Source organism: Eschscholzia californica, unplaced genomic scaffold (genome assembly GCF_041429995.1).
Source record: "Eschscholzia californica isolate CP2 unplaced genomic scaffold, dmEscCali1.0.p SCAF_2, whole genome shotgun sequence".
NCBI classification, from domain to species: Eukaryota; Viridiplantae; Streptophyta; class Magnoliopsida; order Ranunculales; family Papaveraceae; genus Eschscholzia; species Eschscholzia californica.
Window position 1 is genome coordinate 27772763 of NW_028238309.1, and position 18390 is coordinate 27791152.

The window sequence follows — 18390 nt, forward strand, 5'->3', positions numbered from 1 at the left end:
AAGGAGTTACACGGGAAGGCTCAAATTTACAAACTCTTATTATCAGAAATAAGTTAATTATTTCGTCGTTAAATCGTGGTTTAGTATTTAACCGACAGTCCAAAAATAATGAAGCATTCCAAGGTTTATCAGATACGTGATCTGGTAAATGAAACCCTACTGAGTGAACTTGGAATAGATTCATTATTAAGTCCCTAGTCCAGGTCATTACAAGGACAACAATGACTTACGAAGACTAACATGGGAGATTAAATGATAGCGCAGTTTCATGGGCTATAGAAATTGGGAATTCAAGTCAATTACATGGGTATATGATTGGAAATATACACTGGATAACCTAACCTGAGAGTTCTTCAAGTTTTGAAAAACGTCATGAACTCTCATAGGCAAGATTGGAGAGATTCCTTAAACATGAGTGCTCCACTCATCTCAAGTAAGGAGTGTCAAACTTTGATACCGCCAAACGTTGTGCTGTAAAAAGAGGTTATAAAAGAGGATTACCGGGAATGACACGATAGACATGAAATTAAGTGGGAATACAATATTGGAGTATGTCCTCCTAACTAGGTTGGGATTAGTATCTCCAGGCCACTTAAGGAGAAGCAATTGAAAATGGGCGGACACACTCAAATGGATTAATAGTTAATCATTTGGTTTGGCAGTTGTTTTCCAGATCAAGAAAGACTGAAAGGTATGACGTATCAGATGAGATACAAAGTGACATGGGAGTCGAGCATTGCACTTGTTCGAAGTACAAGTGGGAGACTGAAGGATATATCCTTGCGGTCTGAAGGATAAGTCCTTCTGAAGGAGTGTCCTTCGACCAAGGTGGCAATGCGTTCAGTTTGCCAGTTAGAATAACGATGAATTTATCCGGAAGATCATATAGTCCAGTCCAATTAGGGGTCGTAATGCTTAGCTAGAAGCCGCTTAACGTCGTCGGGTTACTTCAGTAATCCGCAGCTAACATAGACCAGATCCTACAATAGGTTACACCAAAGAATGGTAGCTTGATCGAAGAGAGTTGACTAGTGGGAGCTTGCCTATAGATGGATATGATCCATTCTGGTAGTGCCAAAAGATAGAAAGAATCGGGCTCGAAAGAGAAGCCCGAAAAAGTGGAAAACCCACTTATGGGGTGTCCTGACCAAGCCCGGTAAGGGATTGATCAGGACCGGGCATAGTGTGGGAGTGGGCCGGTCAGGCCAAGCCCATTAATAGTCTTAAGTGGCCGGCCACACTAAATTAGGGGTAACCCTAATTTCCAGTCAGAAAGAGTTATGATGAGTTTATCTTTTCTGGGACTCCTATTGAAACCTAATTTGAGTGAGACTCCTGTTAGGGTTTCTCTATATAAGGGTCATTAGTATTCAGAAAAAGGGTTGGATTTTTCACAAGATAAAACAGCTTCTCTCTCACAATTTACAGCTAAGTGGAGAGAGGGGGTTTTAGAGAGAAAGCTCCCAATCTATCTAATTAGTCAAAAGAAGAATGGTTCTTCTTCTCAACCTTCAATGGAGTTCTAGTAGACAACAAAGAAGGGCGATCAAGTCACTTACTCGTGTGTCTCAAGTAGAGGAGCGACAATTGGAGCTCTCATCTTTGCGATAAAGTCATTGAAATCTAGTTTGGGGAAAAAGCGAATCCAAGTATTCTTCTTTCAGTTTCTACTTCATGTATATGATCCTTGTTAGACTAGTGTTCAACATATGATGTTTAAGATTCCGCTTACAATGTTAGTTAGATGATTATGTAGTCTTAGAGACGTACAAAACCCAACAGGTGGTGCTTTCGCCTCGTTGGCGTATCTTCGCCGAGCACCTCTCGTGTCTCCACTGCGAGTCGGCCCTCCTAAGATGGTGGTAATGACTCCCACTGTTATCTTCCCTGGGTCGTCTTCAGATTCCTTCTCTTTATATTCAATAGATTGAGATCGGTATTCTCGTATGACGTATTCTCCGAGATATCCTTTTCTTACGAGTTCCTCTATTAGGTTTCTGAGGTATCGACAATCCTCATTTTTATGTTCGTGCCCGTTTTGGAAAGCACACAATGTTGTCCAGTCCCTTGGCCCAAAATCCTTTTTATCGATACCTGGTTTGGGTAGCTGGACTATGTACTTTTTTACAAGAATTTGCGGGATCTCTTTCATGTTTCAAGTCAAGGGAGTTTAAGATGTATATTTAGGCCTTCCTCGCTTGTACCGGTCTTGTTATTTAACAGGTCTGGTTTCTTCTTGTTTCCTTCTTTTGCGTTCTTCCTTCTCGTACAGGATCTTAACGACTCCCTTCATCTTTTTGTATTCCTTTTCAGTTATTACAATAGACTTGACCTTGTCGATAATTTTTCTGAGATCACGAGGTTTAGTTCTTGCAATTTTATAAAGGATGTCATCTTGTCGTATGCCTCTCTTCGAGGCTATGTAAGCAACTAGGGCTTCTCCCATTCCTTGGACGATGTTGAGCAAGTCCTCTGACGTTTTTTGCACCGTGTAACTCCCTTGGAAGACGATGCCAAAAGCCATCGCTAGCTCGTCAAAGGAGTGCATGGACCCTGCCTCGAAGGCTTGATATCAGGCCTATGTGGGTCCCTTCAGGACTGTAGCGAACACTAGACACCATACAGACTGGGTTGTCGTGCTCAAACTCATCAATGAAACATAATTTCTACGGATTATGCTGGGATCTTCAGTTCCATCGTAATTCTCGAGGTTGCGGAATTTTAAACTATTCGGCCTTTGAGCCTCCAATATTTCATGGCTTAGGGGTGGCAAGCCTATAATGGCTCTTGTTGGGGTGGTTCTTTCTTCGTAGATCTTAGTCTACTCCGCCACTTGATGTAGGATCACATCATTCATCGTCGGATCTTGAATATCTTGTGGTTCGCCTCCTATAAATTCGGGGATGTATGACTCGTGGTAGTTGCGCCGCATTTCCTAGGCTCGAGCCTACTCTTTTCCCCTTTGTAGCTGCCTCAAAGCTTCTGTTCGATCTGCATCAGAGTGTTCCTTAAAGGCGCTGACCGGTGTCAAGAAGAGCTTTCGAGAGAGATTTTAACTATCTCGAACTTCTTTCTAACTTCCTGCTCTCTCATAACCGAATTGATTGCTCCTTAGACTTAAAGAGGTTCTCACGAAAGCTTCGTATATTTTCGTCATCGCGAAGCTTTTCTGCCCTTAGACGCTCGACCTCGGCCATCAACTCCTCTAGACGAAAACGTCCAGCTTCGTTTTGAGTGTCCTCTTGTGAAAACATTTCCGGAGCAGAGTCTACAAAAAGTAGTAAAAGATAATTCTGTGAAGAATTAAATGGGGATTCGGGTTGAATTGATGATTTTGCTGGAGTCAACCCTCCTTCTAACGCCAATTGCTGATGTCAAAAAATGTCAATCTGGTTATCAGTCAGGAATAAGATACTCGATGCTCGATCACGTCCGAGTGAATGATTCTGCTTCGTTGATTCCTGCTCGTTGAAACCTGGGGAAAAATTTGCAAAGAGTTCGAAAACCTCTCTCACGCTCAAGATAGTTAGATTTGCCTTTGCAATTAAAGCATTGAGTATTGATTGATCCATGGGGAAGGTAAAGATATCGTACCTTGTTGAAAGTGATGTTATGCCCTTTTATAGTCTGCTTTGGATCGACTGTTAATAGATGGTGTGGATGAAGCGATTTAGGTCCACCGTTCATGATTAAAACTATTCCTCGGTAGTTTAGGGATTTAGGGTTTTCTTTTTGCGTTTATTTCGTATGTTGGATATTTAGAAGTTCATATGTTCAAGGATCCTTGCTAGATATCATGTCGACTTGATAGATTCTCTAGAAGATGTTTTCTCCTTCCATACTCTTGAAGCCCAAGTTAATCAAATACTTAAGATCTTGACCGACTGAGATCTTTGGGAAAATTCAGGATTAAGTCGGTAAGCATATGGCGTGCGTCTGCCTTCTCTTGTTCAGGGCTTAAGGCATCGGCCTTTCTTACTGGACTCACCTTGTACTTCTCGCGAATCCCAGGGTAGACCAAGTTGTATTTGAGGTAGGGCAGGGCTGGAGCTCCTTAGATCATCTTACCCACCTCCTAATTCAGGGCTTAAGTGGCAGACCTCTTTGGGACTCAACACTCCTGTTGCCTTGAGACGGGTTGACCCGTTAGACTTTTGGTCTTCTCTTGACTTATTGACGATAGTCAACATTTGACTATTTTATGTATCATTGATGTGGCGTGAAAATGCCACATTTAGGTCACTTAACTTTGATTAGTTAGTTCTTTTCGAGTTTTATTTCTAATTATTTATGTGTTTTTATTGCTAGGTAGTTTATTTGGGGTTTGGCGTGTAATTCGGAATAAAGAGAGCGAATTATCACATTTTCATCTTATGCGGCAAAAGGGAAGAAAAGAGCACCAGGGGTATTTTGGTCATTTTGGTTAAAATCAGAAGTCAAACAACAAGTTAAGTCAATGACGAGTCCGACGGTGAAAACGGAAGTCGATTCGGAGTTCGGACGGAGAAGTTGTGAAGGAAAGAAGCCGAGGTTCGGTCTTGAAACAAGGATTCTATGAAGGCACCCTCCTTTGGTTATAATTCTAGAAGGCACCATCTTGATTTCCAAGTGAAGTCTAAAACCCAAGCCCAAAGAAGATGAAAGAAGGAAGAGATTTTGGAGGCACCCAATGGACTCAAGTTTGAGTCAAAGTCAAGGTTGACTAAGTCTAGGGTTTGAGTCAAATACACTATTCATTTTCTTCTTGAATCATCTTGAAGCTACCAAGAAGGAAGGAGAGAAAGAAAGAGGCAAGAGGCTAGGGTTCGGTGTTCTTGAGAGCTAGATAAAGAGCTTGAGGAGAGGAAAAGAGAGAAGAAGGTGAAGGGTTGGCCGGAGCAGCAGCTCGAGCTCGAGATGACGCGGGAGCTGCTGCTGCTCGGGAAGCTACCAGCAGGCACGGGATAGCAGCAGCTTCCCGGCACGAGCAGCACGGGATGGCAGCAGCTCTCATGGAGCTGCAACAGCAGCTCGGTTTAAGCTTTCATGGAGCTGCTGCTCGGGATCCTCAAGGACGGCACGGGACGGAGGCCTCTTTGCTCGGAACGCACCCAGGAGCTGCTAGGGATGCTTCCAAGATGGTACGGGACGCCTAGGGTTTACTCATGTGCGGCTCGGGAAGAGAGATGTGGCCGGATCTAGGGTTGGCCGGAATCCTCACTTCTTTGGCCGGATTTTGCTAGGTGTTCCGGCCACCTTTTTTGGCCGGAAACCATAGGGCTTTTGTTTCCCACATCATGAGCTTGCTTCCTATGTGTTTGATTTTGATTTTGGGTAAGAAATCTTTAGAGAGAGAAAGCTTGATGAAGCTTTAATGGAGTTTGGGTGAAAAATGGAGAAGATGATGGTGGTCGCTATGGGGAAATCTGATTTTTGCTCGGGGACACCCAAAGTGCACTATAAAAGGGAAATCCAGAATTTTGCTACGGGGAGATCGACTACACTTAGAGACTCATTTTTCTCGACGAACCTAGCCTCGAGCCACATCGAAAAAGGGGGATTTCTCTTATCATTTCTTTTCATTTATTACTTATTCACCATGTTAGCTAAATCAAGTGTGTCGATTATATGAGATGAAATGTGATGAATTTGTGATTATGTTTAATATGATTTGATGTTTTGATTATGAATTGATGTTCATTTGATTTGATTATCGTTTTGATCGTATTTTCATGTGTCTTGTCAAGCACTTCGCATAGTTAATAGACGAAACGAAGTATTCGATATCGATCGTAGTCTAAGTCATAATTTCATGTGTCTTGTCATGCACTTCACATAGTTAGGCGACTAGACGACACTTTTGATGACTCGGGATTAACCGATTTAGACGTTTGTTTGACTAAGTATGATCTCCGGATATACGTAGTACTTAGAGACATCTACTTTAGGAGTCGAACATCGATTGTACTTCGACACATTAAATCGGACTACACATAGTCGTAGGTTTATCATTATGGATTCCCGGACTTCGACACCTCTCTCACTTATTTGTTGCCCGAATCGAGTCTTACCGTCTCCCGACTCTTGTTCCTCCGACTCTTCTCTCGAATCTCTCTCGGCCGTTTACTTTTATTGTTTAGTTTGGTTTATTTTACTTGTTTGCTTTATTCTCTTATCACCTTATTCGATCAAACCCCCATTTATCTTTGTTTCCTTTCCTTTTTAGTCTAAGTTAGCTTGAAATATCTAGACCGAGGGACAAGACCCTTCGATATCCAAACTACCTTCCTATCCTTGGATCGATCCCGGCTTTGCCGGATTACTACTTGATACCTCCGCTTGGGTGTGCAACCTTTTCGGGTGCATCAAGTTTTTGGCGCCGCTGCCGGGGATAGGTTTAGTAGTTAGGATAGCGTTAGTTGTTTTGTTCATAAGTTTAGTGTTACTTATTTACTTAGACGGTTTCTTTGTTTATTTTTCGTAGTTTCTTTTCATTTTTTTTTTTTTTGGTTTTTTCGAAGGTACTCATCCAAGGAGCTTTAAAGGACGAAAGCTAACAAGTTTGGGATATAAAGGGAGAGACAAGAAAAGGGAAGAAGATCAAATTGTGGTAACGAACGCCACCTCTAGTATCATTCCCTAACCTTTACCTATTTGAGCGGCTTAAGTGCATTTGCATCTTGTCTATTATTGATAGTAGTAGTTGAATTGAACACTTGTGATTGCTTGCATTTTGCTTTAATTGTGCTTCAATGGATGTTTATGGGAATGATAGTTGGAATGATGGGTATGAGGTTCATCGACCACTTAGAAGTCTTAGAGACTACCTTGAACCTAATATGGCTAGCATACCTTCATGCATCATATTTCCGAGTAATGAGTGTAATTTAGACATAGACCCTGAGATTATTCCATTACTTCCTATATTTCGAGGCCTAGAGAATGAAGATCCATATTTTCATTGGAGAGAGTTCGATGAGATTTTCTCGATACTCCCAATCAATAGAGTACTTGAGGAGGTCGCTAAGCTCAAACTATTTCCATTATCATTGAAAGAAAAGTCGAGGATATGGTTTCATTCTCTAAGGCCTAGGACTATAAGAAGTTGGGATGAGATGACTAGGGCGTTTTTGAAAAAGTTTTTCCCAATCCATCGAACCAACACCTTAAGAAGAGAAATTATGAATTTTGAGCAACACAAAGAGGATACCTTCTTTGGGTGTTGGGACAGATTTAAAGACCTCCTTCTCGCATGTCCACATCATAACTATGAAATATGGAGGGTCATCGGGTTCTTTTACGATGGCTTGACCTCCAAAATGAAACACTTCGTGGAAGTGATGTACAACGGAGAGTTTATGAGTAAAAGTCCTAATGAGGCTTGGGAGTATCTCGACCTCTTAGCGGAGAAAGTCCAAGATTGGGACACACCCGTTAATAGTGACCGAGATATAGCCGAAGGAAACCATTACTCAAAAAGAGGCATATGCTTTTTAAAGGAAAATGGGGAAGTACATGATGAAGTTTTCAACTTGTCTCGAAAAGAATTAACAGATATGCATGATGGTGATTTGGTGATTGATAGTGTCTGTAGCATTTGTGCAAGTCGAGAACACCTAGCGGGTGAATGCCCTACTATTTCTCTTTGTCGAGATGTCTCACTAGGATGCACAAATGTCGTAGACACTCATATGAAGCACGTAGGTTCGAGGAGTGATGTCTTTACAAATGATTATGAGAATCTTCAAGAGCCCTTAGTCGGTTTCACTTATGCGTCTCATCATGAGAGGAATCTTGAAGATGTTTCGAAATCATTTTATGAGGCAGAAACTCAGATTAGCCAAAACACTTTGCACGCCCTTAAAGAGTTGGAGGAAAAATTGAAAGACATCGAGAAAGGGGTTTTACAACCCCAAACTCCAATAAATCCCAAGGGTATAGGTGAAGGTAATACACCTAATGCTAATGTTAAGTCCAATTCCAGTCTCAAAAGTGATGAAATGATTAGCTTGGATACTCCCATGACGGTAGACATACCCAAGGATCGTGCAACTTTTGAGAATGGTAATGGGAATAACAAGGTTTTAAAATCGAAATCTGAGTCTGAACTGGTTGATAAACCTCATTCCGCTTTCCCTCAACAATTGTTCCCTACCAATGATATGAATATGCTGGCATCGATAGTTAAGAGGGACAATACTAGTAGTGCTCAGGAGAACCATAACGACATGACTAGTTTGTTACCTGAGACCCTTGTAGCTATTAAAGATGGACTAGATGTGGATGCCCTCTTGAGCGGAGCTATAGATTTCTCTAAGGACACATATGATATCGAGACGAGAATAATGTTTAAACGATTGGTTGAACCTTCACTTAAGGAAACTTCTGACTTAGTCCCGAGCCTTATGGACAAATCCTTAAGTTCTAGTTCGACATCTAAACCAATATCTCATACATACGTAGATCCCTTTAGTGAAATGCATGTCCTCCCTGTTATTATGTCAAACTTTGTTGCCTTGTCGTCATCCAAGTTTGGGGATTACCTCTTATTTTTTTCCGTCTCACGTATAAACCCATACCATTACATTGTTGTGAGACGGTTCTTACCAGTTAAAACTTTCGTATGGGTAGACCCCCCAAATATTTCGTCTTTTGTTATATGATTGGTTGGTCTATTGAGATGAGTTTGATGTTTGTGGGTATCATCTCTGGAAACCCTCCACGAGACCTAACTCGTGCTCTTGTGAAAGCAAGAGAATCAATGACTAATTGCATGGTTCGATGCAATCGAGTGATCATGCGTGAGTGGTCATTTTTATGTGGTCATGCTTATGCTTCATTCTTATGTTTTATATTGATGTGTTAGGAGTGTTTCTCACTTTGTATACTTTTGGGACGTGGTTCGTTCCAAGTTTGGGGATGGCAATGGGCTTATCATCAACTTGGAACTCGAATACACAAATCTTGGTAGTATAAATTTTTATCTCCGTCGGCTATGGTAATATCCTTCCACTCTTCTCTTTAACTTATTGTACCTCTTATCTTTTGGTGAGTATATGCTTAGTACATTGAGGACAATGTTAGTTTTAAGTTTGGGGATGGGGATACGACCATTTAGTCGCATGACATCATGACCTTAGATTTCAAAAGACAAGAGGGTTCAACAAATTGACCAAATTTGAAAATTTTTGGGTAGATTTGGTATGACTCTAGTGGTATTCTTGAGTATGTTGATGCATGTGGTTCTTTCTCGAGAAATCTTGTGCATGCTCTTAGTCTTTTCATGAATGTTGAGTCCTTTGGTGTTGGTGTTTTATCATGTGAGTATCATCTTAGGGAAGAAGGAACACTTCTAAGTGACCTAAAATAGTCATTAGTGGAGACTTAAACCCATGTGAGATATCTGAGCCTTTTTATTGCCTTTGAGTGTACTCTTCCGCGCTAACTCCGAGTAGAATGAAGAGCTACTCAACTTCACAACTTTCAATAGAGCTTAGACGATCTCATGAGCTCAACTTCCTTAGCCACTAGGAGTGACATCAGGATAGCGAATAAACCTTACTCTTGTAGTCCATGAAACCCGATAATGGTGTCAACTTTAGGGAAACAGATACTCCACCATCCATTCATCATACTACTCTCGAGAATGAAGACATGAAAAGTAAAGAAGAAAGGATGTGAAAGCAAAATGTGATAGTAAAGGTGATTTGTTGAGAATACTAGTTGTATTTTTGTTTTGGTGTGTGGGTATGTGTGTAAAAAAGAAAAGAAAGTGAAAAAGTGAAAAAGTGAAAAAGTGAAAAAAGGAAAAAAAACGAAAAAAAAAAGAGAAAAGTGAAAAGAAAAGAAAAAAAAAAGAAAGTGTTTAAATGTGTTATTTTGTGTTTGTGTAACTGTTGTGGAAAATAAAGTATTCAAGGCAAAAAGTCAAGTTTAAAGGTTGTTTGAGTATTCTTTTATCATTGAAGGCGTCGACATTCTCGGGATTTCATCATCTTCCATTCCATCACTTGTATCCGTTTACCTTTAGGAAACATTATTAGAGGGTAGAGTGGGTGAGAAGGGTGAGTGAGCTTCCCCATTCCGTTAGTGGTTGTTTCTATTCCTAAGAGATCATTTCGTTTTAGAACTTGATATCCTCATTCAATTTTGTATGTGTTGAGTTTACTTTATTCCATGCTCACACATGAGAGTGAACCATTACAATTCGATTTTGAGTGATTTCATGTTTAAGAGCGTATGACCGTGAGGCTAAAGTCGAGGCGAAATGTGTTATGATAGGAAACAAGGTTTTGTAACTTTAGCCTTGGATGATACTCATGATGATGAGACATTTGCACTTGAGTATGAAACTATTAGTGAGGAGACTCTTAGCATGCTTTTGTGTTTATTGGTTTGGTTCATATGTTTGACATACTTAAGTCTCTCACTTGTTGATCATCACCTTATTTGCATCGATAGTTGAACCCTTATATCTCTTGGAATCTTGAACTTTGTGGGTGTATTCACTGGAAACCCTCACGAGACAAAACTCGTCCTTTAGGGTAACCTAAGGGTTTAAAGGCTTGTTGCATACGCTAAATGCAACCGGGATGCCTCCGAAAGTGAGTTAGGTTTACTTTATTGTCTTGTTTTGTTTGTTTGCTAGAGGACTAGCAAATTCTAAGTTTGGGGATGTTGATGTGGCGTGAAAATGCCACATTTAGGTCACTTAACTTTGATTAGTTAGTTCTTTTCGAGTTTTATTTCTAATTATTTATGTGTTTTTATTGCTAGGTAGTTTATTTGGGGTTTGGCGTGTAATTCGGAATAAAGAGAGCGAATTATCACATTTTCATCTTATGCGGCAAAAGGGAAGAAAAGAGCACCAGGGGTATTTTGGTCATTTTGGTCAAAATCAGAAGTCAAACAACAAGTTAAGTCAATGACGAGTCCGACGGTGAAAACGGAAGTCGATTCGGAGTTCGGACGGAGAAGTTGTGAAGGAAAGAAGCCGAGGTTCGGTCTTGAAACAAGGATTCTATGAAGGCACCCTCCTTTGGTTATAATTCTAGAAGGCACCATCTTGATTTCCAAGTGAAGTCTAAAACCCAAGCCCAAAGAAGATGAAAGAAGGAAGAGATTTTGGAGGCACCCAATGGACTCAAGTTTGAGTCAAAGTCAAGGTTGACTAAGTCTAGGGTTTGAGTCAAATACACTATTCATCTTCTTCTTGAATCATCTTGAAGCTACCAAGAAGGAAGGAGAGAAAGAAAGAGGCAAGAGGCTAGGGTTCGGTGTTCTTGAGAGCTAGAAAGAGAGCTTGAGGAGAGGAAAAGAGAGAAGAAGGTGAAGGGTTGGCCGGAGCAGCAGCTCGAGCTCGAGATGACGCGGGAGCTGCTGCTGCTCGGGAAGCTACCAGCAGGCACGGGATAGCAGCAGCTTCCCGGCACGAGCAGCACGGGATGGCAGCAGCTCTCATGGAGCTGCAACAGCAGCTCGGTTTAAGCTTTCATGGAGCTGCTGCTCGGGATCCTCAAGGACGGCACGGGACGGAGGCCTCTTTGCTCGGAACGCACCCAGGAGCTGCTAGGGATGCTTCCAAGATGGTACGGGACGCCTAGGGTTTACTCATGTGCGGCTCGGGAAGAGAGATGTGGCCGGATCTAGGGTTGGCCGGAATCCTCACTTCTTTGGCCGGATTTTGCTAGGTGTTCCGGCCACCTTTTTGGCCGGAAACCATAGGGCTTTTGTTTCCCACATCATGAGCTTGCTTCCTATGTGTTTGATTTTGATTTTGGGTAAGAAATCTTTAGAGAGAGAAAGCTTGATGAAGCTTTAATGGAGTTTGGGTGAAAAATGGAGAAGATGATGGTGGTCGCTATGGGGAAATCTGATTTTTGCTCGGGGACACCCAAAGTGCACTATAAAAGGGAAATCCAGAATTTTGCTACGGGGAGATCGACTACACTTAGAGACTCATTTTTCTCGACGAACCTAGCCTCGAGCCACATCGAAAAAGGGGGATTTCTCTTATCATTTCTTTTCATTTATTACTTATTCACCATGTTAGCTAAATCAAGTGTGTCGATTATATGAGATGAAATGTGATGAATTTGTGATTATGTTTAATATGATTTGATGTTTTGATTATGAATTGATGTTCATTTGATTCGATTATCGTTTTGATCGTATTTTCATGTGTCTTGTCAAGCACTTCGCATAGTTAATAGACGAAACGAAGTATTCGATATCGATCGTAGTCTAAGTCATAATTTCATGTGTCTTGTAATGCACTTCACATAGTTAGGCGACTAGACGACACTTTCGATGACTCGGGATTAACCGATTTAGACGTTTGTTTGACTAAGTATGATCTCCGGATATACGTAGTACTTAGAGACATCTACTTTAGGAGTCGAACATCGATTGTACTTCGACACATTAAATCGGACTACACATAGTCGTAGGTTTATCATTATGGATTCCCGGACTTCGACACCTCTCTCACTTATTTGTTGCCCGAATCGAGTCTTACCGTCTCCCGACTCTTGTTCCTCCGACTCTTCTCTCGAATCTCTCTCGCCCGTTTACTTTTATTGTTTAGTTTAGTTTATTTTACTTGTTTGCTTTATTCTCTTATCACCTTATTCGATCAAACCCCCATTTATCTTTGTTTCCTTTCCTTTTTAGTCTAAGTTAGCTTGAAATATCTAGACCGAGGGACAAGACCCTTCGATATCCAAACTACCTTCCTATCCTTGGATCGATCCCGGCTTTGCCGGATTACTACTTGATACCTCCGCTTGGGTGTGCAACCTTTTCGGGTGCATCAATCATCAAATGTGATCTTCTGAAATTACAGAATTAGCTTCCGCATTTGTTGTTGCTAAGCAATGGATTGCCATTAGATGTCTTTCCTTTCGTGACACAGATAATGAATGAACTGAAGGTTATCTCTTTCAATGTTGATATGTTAATACTTCTTGTCTGCTGCCCAGCAATTCCCCGTAAGGATGGCTTTAGCTTCACTATCACGGGCATGAGTAACTGAGGTTTTAGCTGTAATAAACTAAATAAGATAATACAGTTATACAAATCCCAACATGCTCCATTATTTTAGTGAAACAGGCATCTACGTTAATTTGATATAGGGTCGAATAGGGGTCCTTTTATGAGATAAAAAAATGGGTCCTTGGTCTATCATCACTACACTTTATCTTAGGGAAGGCCAATATTTGGTCGATAGCTTGTGAAGGTGAATTGAGTATATAGTGAATGCACGGATGACATCGAGCTTTCCAAATGAATCATAAGATAGTGGAGTAATGAATGTTTTGTGTTTTATATTCATGTTCTATAATATTTCTCCATGAAAAAATCCTATCATATATAGTTTGGAATATCAGCAGAGATAATGTAAAAATAAACCCAAATATGTCTCACAAACGTGCAATGAAGAAGAGCATGATCACTGGTTTCTGTCAGGTGACAAGTAGAACAATTAAATTGGTTATTGATATATTTTTCTATTCTCTATGTGACTGGTACTGCCTATGCCCAACATTTCTAAAGAAGTGATTGAATTGTATGTAACTGTCAAATAAACTTTCAGTCAGAAGTGATTGATACAAGGAATTGTATGTTACTGTCAAATAAACCTTCAGTCAACTAAATTTTGATCCTTTGTAACGTGGGATGTAGCTATATAATTATACATATAGCATACTGTGTATTTTCCAGACTTAGTTAGAGACTATTTCCTAGAGTCCTGTCCACTATCCTAAATCTCAATGGAATTAAGGATACTAATAACATATATTTGTTTCGAAAACGCGATCAAGTTTGATTCCATTAGTTATTAATGATAAACTGAGAAACTATCATTTCGGGGAAGTTAAATTGGTTATTCAAAGGTGGAGGGGTTATTCGGTATCTAGTAGTCATTTCCAGGGACGTATCTACTTGAGGGCCAGGAGTGGCCCCCCTCACCCATAAACCTTCCCACAACTGCCACATTCAAACTCCATGATAAATCTATCTTTTACTTTATTGGCCCCTCCCCTCTTAAGCCTTAACCCAACTATCCCAATCCAAATTCAGTCTAAAACTTAAACCCCAATTTAAATCTCTATCTACCAATTTAAACCCCTACCACCTAATGACCTAATATTACTCCCTAAAATCCACTGTCCAAGAGTTTAAGTTTCTGTATTTGAAATTTCAATTGTTGTTATTCCAACTTTCTGTTATTTTAATATTATTTTAAGTTGCCATTATTTCAAGTTTCAATTGTTTTTTTGTTGTTAATTTGTATTGATTCCAATTGTAAAGATAGATCAATTCAAGTAATCTAAACTTTAACCTTTCATTATCTAAAATCGGCTGTCTCTCGATTCGTAATTCGAAAAAAGATAAATTTATCAGAGATTTGAAGGAGCGACGACTCCATTTTAATACATCAAAGAAAAAACTAGCACGTATAGTAGTATCTCATTATTTTATTTTATTTTTGTTAATCTTTGTGGCTTAATTGATATTTTTTCAGTGATAATTTTGAATGGGATGATACTTTTTTAAGTGGTAGTTTTGAATGGAGTAGAATTGATATTTGTGTCTATGATTTATTTTTATATAAATTTTTCAAAAGTTCATTGTTAGAATGGTTCGGCCCCACCCTAACAAAATTTCTGGTTCCGTCCCTGGTCATTTCAAATATTAATTTTGGAACCCGTAAGAATTTCCCATAATACTAGGGGTGCTAAAACATCGAATTGTTTGTGAATATTTCCAAATACAAGAGTGAGTTTGCTTTACCTGACATGGGCTGACTGATTTGAAGAAATATTTTGCTTTTAACAGATTAGTCCAAATTGCATTAGGTTCGGAGAGGAGTTTCTACACGAGTTTACCGAGGAAAGCTTTATTGTGTGTGTAAGGGTTGTGGATGCCAAATCCTCCTGTGCTGCTGGGAAGGCAGTTATTTGCCCAAGCTTTGGTGAAAATGACTTTCTATTTTCCCACCAAAATGACTTTTGAGAAGTCGTGGTGCATTGCATTTGGTTACGTGGAAAATTGTTCTGCCATTTTTTGAGTTTAGGTTGAACTTCGTCTATTAAGGTGTTGAAGATACAAGTATTTTGGGCTCCTATGAAGAGTTGAGCTCCAAGATATTTTTCGGAGAGAGACACTTGGTGAACTTTTAGGCTCTTGACAATCATGCGTTTGAATTTGGGGGTGAGATTTTCTAGAGAAAAATATTAGACTTGTTAAAGTTGATAATTGGACCAGATGAAGAGCAGAAGGTGTTCAGGATGTTTTCAAGATTGTGAATATTATCTAGGGAGTTTCTGCCGAAAATAATGCAGTCATCTGTATACAGGATATGTTTAATAATAAGATAAAAGTGTCCCTTATCTTTTCTTGATCACTTTACAACCAAATGGCCCTCTATGTTTACTCATTATTTTTTCAACTAAACAAATTCTTTCTGATGAAACCATAGTAATCAACTATTGTTTACTCAGTTTCGCATTTTAAAGTTCATGATAATGTTGATTTTCCAAAATTTCCCCTTCGTTGTTTCTCACCCTTGCTCATTCTCCTCTTAATAGATCTCGCTATGATTTTTCATCTTGTCCAAAAAAGCTTTTGCTTCAAGACCCTCTCCATGCTACACGGAAGAATTGATGTTGTCCTACTTCATAAGGTAAAGTTGATTAAAGATATACAGGCTAGGCTCTAGTTTGAGCTCCAATTTACAGGTCACGGTGAAATTCATAATAATAACACAACAGTAAATTCAGTTGGCACGGTAGAAACCCATAGGTATGTAGTTGGTCTCGGTCGAGATGGCCGAAAATCTTGGGTCTCGGCCCTCTCCAGAGATGAGACTCGACCGATACACTGAGTTAGGGTTTGACTGAGAATCTCGGGTGTCTCGGCCGAGACAGACTGAGAACGAAACATCTCTTTATATTTTGGAACTTTTTTTACTTTAAATCTTAATTGTATACTACTATTTATTACCTTCTTAATTACTTGTTATATTCCTAACCATTGTAAGGTAAGTAGCAATAATATTATATAGATATTTAAGGTCTTTTGTCTTATAGAAACTTAGAAAAGTCTATGGGAACTTCGAAAGTCCTAGTAGATTAGGAAAACAACTATTAAATTAGCTATACATGTTGTTTGGATTGAGTTTCCCGGTCTGTCTCGGTCCCGGCCTTCGGCATGACCGAGACCAAGTACACAGACCTATAGTGATTCAACACGACCACGAAGAATGGATGAAGATGGTCAATGGCCTTAAATATCCGCTCTCTGGGTTAGGACAGAGCTTTTCGAATGTGTGAGGGATGAAATTTGTAGAACGTAAAGTTGCAAGGTCTTTATCTTTAAGAGTGCTAAAGTGATCTCGATGACCCTAAACCCAAGGATTGGTAACTATGGAGTCAGTGATAGGGTTTGGAGGGCTACGAAGACATTCTGACAAAGAAGCAACCGAAGGATTGAAGGAGATGTCCTTCGACCAAAGATGCAATGCGAGCAATTTGTCGGATAGGACAATTGGTGAAGACGATCATCAAGTCCGGATGGTTTGGGGTCGTAGTGATTAGCTCGAAACAAACTATACGATCGTCGAATCACGAAGCGATTCGCGACTAACTTCGTATGGATCCTACATCGGATGATATGACTAGAGGGATGAGACATGAGATGATGGGATACACCCATAAATATGTCCCTAAGGCCTAATGGAAGTTTAGGCAAAGATAGTACAAAAAGCCCGAATAAAGGGGATTTGGGTCGGGCTTCTAAAATAAGGATTCGGGCCCAAAAGGGGGCGGCTTTGGTTGGCCGTGTGGCCCTATGTGGTCGGCAAAATCAAGGTCAACTAGAAAATAACAACTAGTTGCTATTTTCAAGGGTTTCCTAATTCTTATTCAAAAAGGCTTTTAGGGAAACCTAATTAGGGTGGGACTTTAACTTAGGGTTCTATATAATGTCTCTTAGGACTTGAATAAGAGTGGGGAAGAATTCTCAAAGAGTTTTCTTCTCTGCAACATCAAATAGAGAAAGAAAAAGAGATAATTCCCAACTATCTATCTAGTCAAAGAAGAAGGAGTTCTGCATCAAACCACCATTGGTGTTCTAGCTAGCCATAAGGTGGGAGATCAAGTTGATCATTCGGGTGTCTTGAGTAGAGGAGCAACAATTTGAGTTTTTGGTCTTCACATTTGATTGGAAAGGTTCGCGGGAAAATTTAGCGATTAAGGTAATCTCTAACTCTTAGTTCATCATTAGCTTATGCATGACATCACGGGGATACTAGTGTTAGACATGTTAGATGTCTGGGATTCCACTACCAACACAAGGAGACACCATAACCCAACAGTGGCGTCAGAGCCTCTTGCACGTAGCTAATTTTTGTTAAGTTTCGACTAATCAATGATTGGTTCGATATATAGTTATGTCTAAAAGTGTTTTAGACTTCAATTTGTTTATTTTGAATGTGATTTGAAGTTATTCAAATTGTTTTTGAAAGTTCATGATTGAAAAGAATTTCAAAAGACTCGATATTGATTGATTTCGGTTTCGATAAGTGTTTTCAAAATAGTTGGTTTTCATGATTTTAGAAATAGTTTGAAAATCAAATTTTGGGTTTTAGAAGTATCTAAACTAGTTGGAACAGCAGCTTTGGAAGCAAAAGAAAAAAGGGAAACTTGGAGTTTTTCAAAATTTAGATGTTTCTAGAGTGTTGGCTGGGATGCGTGCAGGACGCGTCCCGACCAGACGCGTCTAACGCGTCTCGGTCAGAAGACCGAGACCGTCTCGGATTGGAATTCCGAGACGGAAGCGTCTCCCAGGTTAAGGGCACGTCTGGGACGCGCCCCAGGGAACCCGAGAGCGTCTCGGACTTCTAGTCCAAGAAGGATGCGTCTCGAGTTCAGGACGCATCCCAGGGAACCCGAGTGCATCTCGGATAGTGCGAAATGCATGGAAGCTTCTCCTGACGAATCTAGGATGCGTCTGGGATGCCCGTAGGCATCTCGGTCTAGGACCAAGATGACCTAAGATCTCGGCCATGGGGCCAAACGCATCTAGGATGCGTCTGGGACGGCCTAGGAGGTCCCGGTCCTGGCCGAGACATCCTATCAGGCTCGGCCTTAGGCCCGACGCGTTTGGGTCAAAGGTTAGCGTCATGGACCTAGGCCAGGACGTGTCCTATGCCCAAGCCGAGACCAAGATGCGTCTGGCCTATACCAAGACGCGTTTGGTCTCAACCTTGAGCCCAACCATGCTTGGGTCGGATCTATGCACAACCTAGGCTTCTTTTGGCCCGGACCACGTTGTTGGGCCTTGACCTTAGGGTCTTGGGCCTTGACCAATAATTGTCCGGGCCATTCTGAGTTTGACCTAGGTCCA